The 5,976-nt window shown below is 42.2% G+C and overlaps 1 protein-coding gene across 4 annotated transcripts in view; it reads left to right on the top strand.

Annotated features, from left to right (window-relative positions):
- Positions 1–2,184: 2,184 nt before the first annotated feature.
- The window catches only part of LOC125003663 (myosin-10-like), a 51,043-nt gene continuing 47,251 nt past the window's right edge, over positions 2,185–5,976 (top strand). For all 4 annotated transcript variants that reach the window (XM_047577694.1, XM_047577692.1, XM_047577693.1 and 1 more), the window contains exon 1: positions 2,185–2,350. The gene's annotated coding sequence lies outside the window, so the exon portion shown is untranslated. The remainder of the gene's footprint in view (positions 2,351–5,976) is intronic.

Genomic DNA, 5,976 nt, shown 5'->3' with positions numbered 1-5,976 from the left:
TCAGAGATTTTGCAGGATTGTAGTCAGGTGTATATCGTCAAATGCTGATCAACGTCACATGTAAGTTGAAACACAGTCGTTAACTGAAAGAGAAACAGCTGTGTAGGAGACGGGTGAGGAGCAGACAAACTCTGCTATCGAGGTGAGGTTGTGGAAGACAGTCACACACTATGACAAGACAACGCAACAAGACACAAGGTAGTTAAGTCTCTCCCAGACCAATATTTGAAAGCATACTGGTGTTTCAAGATGTGCTGTTCGAGCAGACGAAAAACACATCAACCTTATTTCCCTTTGAAATCAATCGGAAGGTGTATAGCAGTGCCATCAGCTCAGGACTTGCAGAAACCAGTGGGACCCAGGTCCACCCATCTTCTGTCTGGAGAAGTCTGGCCAGAAGTGGTCTACATGGAAGAGTTGCAGCCAAAAGTCCATCCCTCTGACATGGAAACAAGGCCAAGAGACTCAACTATGAATGAAAACATAGGAACTGGGCTAAAAAATAAAATGGCAGCAGGTGCGCTGGATTGATGAGTCAAAATTTGAAATATTTGGCTGTAGCAAAAGACATTTTGTTCACGGAAGGGCTGGGGAGTTGTACAATAATTCAATTCAATTCAATTTTATTTATATAGTGTCAATAACAATACAATTTGTCTCAAGACGCTTCACAAAAACCAGCCTGCAACCTCCAGAGCAGCCTGAGGGCAATGGTGCCAAGGGAAAACTCCCTTTTAACCTTGAGCAGAACCCAGCTCATATGGAGGGACCCATCTGCTGAAGGCCAGTCTGGTAGAAACAGAGAAGATAGAGAGAAAAGAAGAACAAGAGAAACAAGATAAACTTCTGTCATAGATACATACATCAAGCTGAAGGAAACACATAGGATCTAGTAATATAACACATAGCTGATGATCTTATGTGACAGTTTGTGAGTATAACAGGAGTCATGGGCAATAATAAGTGTCTGCAGGCAACAGTGAAGCATGGCGTAGGTTCCTTGCAAGTTTAGGGCTGCATTTCTCCAAATGGACTACTTGTCCATCATGTAATACCATTAGGGAGGTGTATGATTTGTCCCAAATGTATTCTGTAGCAAGACCCCAAACATACAGCCAAGGTCATTAAGAACTATCTTCAGAGTAAATAAGAACAGGAAGTTCTGGGAGTGATGGCATGGTCCCCACAGAGCCCTGATCTCAACATCAGAGAGTGTGTCTGGGATGAAGAGCCAAAAGGATTTAAGGAAGCCTACATCCACAGAAGATCTGTGGTTAGTTCTCGAAGATGTTTGAAACAACCTACCAGCCAAGTTCCTTTAAAAACTGTGTGCAGAAGAATTGATGCTGTTTGGAAGGCAAACGGTGGTCACACCAAATATTAATTTGATTTAGATTTTTTCATACCTGTCTAAAACGTTTGCACAGTACTGTATGTGATATTGCAGAAGCAGACATTACACAATATGACAAATGCATATGTGATACTGTACTTTATTAACGATGTGTAAAATATACAATAAACATTTCAGCATTAATATAGGTTAAAATCTGTTATAGATCATTCTGAGGGTAAAATATATCAATATATTGTTCACTTACCTGTCAGTTCATTGGGCACACACCTCCAAAATGATCAAAATGAGTAACCACCTTTCTGATGCTAACATAAACTGAACATTATAACGGTCATGAGGGAGATTTAGTGTACGACATTGTATTATAATTTATTTGATCACCAATATTGTACCTCATATTTTGACATGTGTTTATAAACCAGAGAAATAGAAATAATACAAAACGAGATTATAAACGACATAGTCTACTTTTCGGAGGAGGAAGCAGAAGCAGCATTAAATGAAATGAGTAATATCAGAGTAAATAATTAATAAATAAATACATATTTTTCGGTAGACACTGATAAATGTGACTACAGTGTTAGGGAAACTTGGCCGACCTCCATCCGCGTCGAGCCGCAGGTCAGGAGCATCCATCCACCCGCCCACCGCTCTGCAGGTGTTTATTATCCAGGGCGGCAGTCGTCAACCATCAAACTTTTGGGACGGAGACTGTTTTTGCACCAATCACTGCAAAGCACCAGACTTTCACAGCCAATCGTAGTCCAGATCTCCGTTGTGGGCGTTTCTCTGGAAGAGTGCGGCGGTGCGGTGCATCTATCCTCCCGGGCTGACCGGAGGGAGTTCGGTTGAGAGGGTGCTGGCTGGTTGGATGGAGGAGGAGTACCACTGATGAGAGAGCGAAGACGCGTAGAAGGGACTGTTTTAGCACGCTTTGGAGGACTATTACATTTTATAGAGACAAACACCCGGGCGGGGGTTCTTCGTCTACTGGTAAGTCCAGGTGCTGTATCAGTGAGGATGTAGTGGCTAGGAACAGTAACCGTTAGCTAGCGGATTACTAATGATGGACCAACATCCACTGTGCTAACGTTAGCCGGCGCCGCAGAGGCGATGTACCGTTTCTATCAACACTTTATTACATAGTATTTGTGTTTCAGATATGTGTTTGAAAAGTCTAATCTCTAAGTGCTACTGTGGAACGGCGTGGTCATTGTCCTCCAGCGTTTATCCCCACCCAGACGTCTGTGAGCCACCCACACCCACGGTGCGGTTTTGCCCGAAGAGGCTGCACAGTAAATCTCCCGTTACATGAGACTAGTTATGAGTCTTGGTTCAGTTTTTTTGTGACTTAACGTAATTTAAAAAAATAAAAATAAAATAAATAAAAAATAGCAGAACTATCCGTGTTCCGCCAGTTAGTCCGTGCTGTGGAGTCCATGCAGGCATCTTTTGGAGCGGGTGTGACATGATGAAGCACAGCACGCCAACTTTGAGCTAGCGGTAGCAGGCTAACCTAGCCGATGCAGCTGTGTGGCCTGGCCGGGATGATCACCCCACGATTCCAAAAGCTATCTGCAAATCCTCCCACCCCCTTTCTTCGATATATCTTAATAGAGATGTGATGTGATTCATACCCTCCTGGGTTGACAGGAGATACAGTGACACGGTAGGCGACAGCCACTCTGATTCCACCCCCCATCCCGTGACCTGACCCAGATTCGTATCTAACCAGCGCCTGATTTAAGCATGGGACTAGATCTCTGAGCATTATTCGGCAGAGGTCGTCTCAGAATAATAAGATCGATGCAAGCTAGCGGGGAGCTTTCTGTCAGGCTAACTTTGAACGTGTCCCTGCATCAGCTGTTCAAGGCATCAAGTGTCAAGTTTTCACATAGTCACTCTTTTCAGCACACTGGACGTGTAGAAGTGCCTGTGTTGGTTATTCATTGTCTTTTTATTCTCTATTGATTAACATACTAACTTATTAACCCTTTATAGGGCACTCATTGAAGTACTAAATATGCATTTCCGCTAGTGTTGTTGTAGGGCATTAGGACACTTTTTTTTAACTTGTGTGTTTTTTTTTAAAATGTTTTTATTGTCATGGAGGAAATCAAGATGAATGAATTTACCAAATGTGGTCTGTGCCGTGGTAATCAAATGTAAACATGTATTTAGACCATTAGAGCATAAGTACTGATTCAGACACATGTTAACATCCACATTATCACATTAGACAACATTAGGACACTTCTTCTTGGTACCTAATCAAGCAGTTATGGTTAGTGTTCATGCAGAGCTGGACCTCGAAGGCCACATTAGACCTGAGGATGTCTCCTTGATCTTCTCTGATTGGCTGAATAAAAACCACATGCTTCTAAACCTCACTGAGAGGCACAGGGATGCATATTTTGGTTATAACTAATTATGTGGTGTTTTAAATCAGAAGAGAGTGTATAATAATGATAAAAACAAAACATTTCTTATACCTTAAAGCCCATGGTGATGTATTCAAATTTGGGCTGCAAAAACAGTTTTAATTACTAGGTTATTAGCAGTTTCAAAGCACCATCTATTGACTTGGTCAATCGTTTCCCCTCCAAAATGTAAGAAAATCTACATTTTGTGAATCCACCATAAATATTACATAATATCATATATTATATATGTATATATTATGATATAGGAGAAGCAGAAAAACAAACATTTGACAAGCTGAAATGAGGAAACGTTGTAGAAATGATTTGAATGAAGTTTTTGCTAACTTATCAGTATAATAATATTTTGTACTCTGATTCAATTTTACCGTGAACAGAACAGTCATGGTTTCTCATTTGCTTGCCTCAAATGGTGATGTCAGTCCACGTGTCATGGTTATATACACAGATGGATGCACACTATTCTGTGTGGGCCAAACACATCCTTCTGTAATACATTGAGAGCGAATTAAACTGAAGGCAGTGCACATTAGAATAGCTGTATTTTGTGAGTTTTTCTTCATCATACTCGCATTTACATAAAGGGAGCCCAGTGGTTTTAGCTGACATACTTTTCTAATAGTACCACAGGAATATGAAACTAACCATGACAGTCTCCTGCAGAGGAATGACAGGCAAACAGCCGCCACCATGCGTGACGTGACAAGATGTGACACTTGTCAGTTCATGACATTATCCATTATTCTGCATTATTCATGCACTATACAAATGTTGGAAGCAATGGTCATACTCAGTGAGATCTCAACTTTTTATGTGAGAAATACAGTGGGGGAAATAAGTATTTGATCCCCTGCTGAATTTGTAATTTTGCCCACTTCCATAGAAATGATCAGACTCTGGTTTTTATGGTTGTTTACTGGTTATGGGTATAGACAGAATATCAATCGAAAATGCATAAAAAACACACAATCTAAAAGTTATAAATTGTTATGTATTTTATTAAGGGAAATAAGTATTTGATCCCCAACAATTCACTTAGAATTCAGGCTCCTACAGATTGGCTGGTGCGCATGTGGCACACAGCTGTGCTCAGTCAACTAATTACCAATACTCCTGATCTTAACTCGTCATGTATATAAAGCACACCTGCTCTAAGAATCAGTTTCTTACATTCCAACTTCTACAGCACCATGGGCAAGACCAAAGAGCTGTCAAAAGATGTCAGGGACAAGATTGTAGACCTGCACAAGGCTGGTATAGGTTACAAAACCATCAGCAAAAGGCTTGGTGAGAAGGTGACAACTATTGGTGCCATTATTCGCAAGTGGAAGACCCATAAAAGGACCATCAACTGTCCTCGGTCTGGAGCTCCCCGCAAAATCTCGCCTCATGGAGTGAGGATGATGATGAGAAAGGTGAGGGAGCAGCCTAAAACAACACGGCAGGAGCTTGTAAATGATCTGGAAGCAGTTGGGACCTCCGTCACCAAGAAAACAGTTGGCAACACACTGCGCCGTTATGGATTGAACTCTTGCAGTGCCCGCAAGGTCCCCCTGCTCAAGAAGGCACATGTACAGGCCCGCCTTAAGTTTGCCAGTGAACATCTAAATGACTCAGAGAAGGCTTGGGAGAAAGTGCTGTGGTCTGACGAAACCAAAGTTGAGCTATTTGGCATTAACTCGACCCGCCGTGTTTGGAGGATGAAAAAACGTGAGTATGACCCAAAGAACACCATACCCACGGTTAAGCATGGAGGTGGAAACATCATGTTTTGGGGCTTTTTTTCAGCAAAGGGTACAGGGCAACTCCACCGCATTATGGGGCCAATGAATGCAGCCATGTACTGTAACATCTTGGACAAAAACCTCAGCAAGAACACTGAAGATGCCTCGTGGGTGGGTTTTCCAACATGACAATGACCCAAAACATACTGCCAGGACAACAAAGGAGTGGCTCAAGAAGAAGCATATTAAGGTCATGGAGTGGCCTAGTCAGTCTCCAGACCTTAACCCGATCGAAAACCTGTGGAGGGAGCTGAAGCTCCGAGTTTCCAAGAGGCAGCCAAGAAACTTGAAGGATTTAGAGACTGTCTGTAAAGATGAATGGGCCAAAATCCCTCCTGCGCTGTGTGCAAACCTGGTGACCAACTACAAGAAACGTCTCATCGCTGTGCTTGCC

Source organism: Mugil cephalus, chromosome 2 (assembly GCF_022458985.1).
Source record: "Mugil cephalus isolate CIBA_MC_2020 chromosome 2, CIBA_Mcephalus_1.1, whole genome shotgun sequence".
NCBI lineage: Eukaryota > Metazoa > Chordata > Actinopteri > Mugiliformes > Mugilidae > Mugil > Mugil cephalus.
Note: the sequence above shows the minus strand (reverse complement) of the source record. Positions and strands in the feature narration are given on the sequence as shown.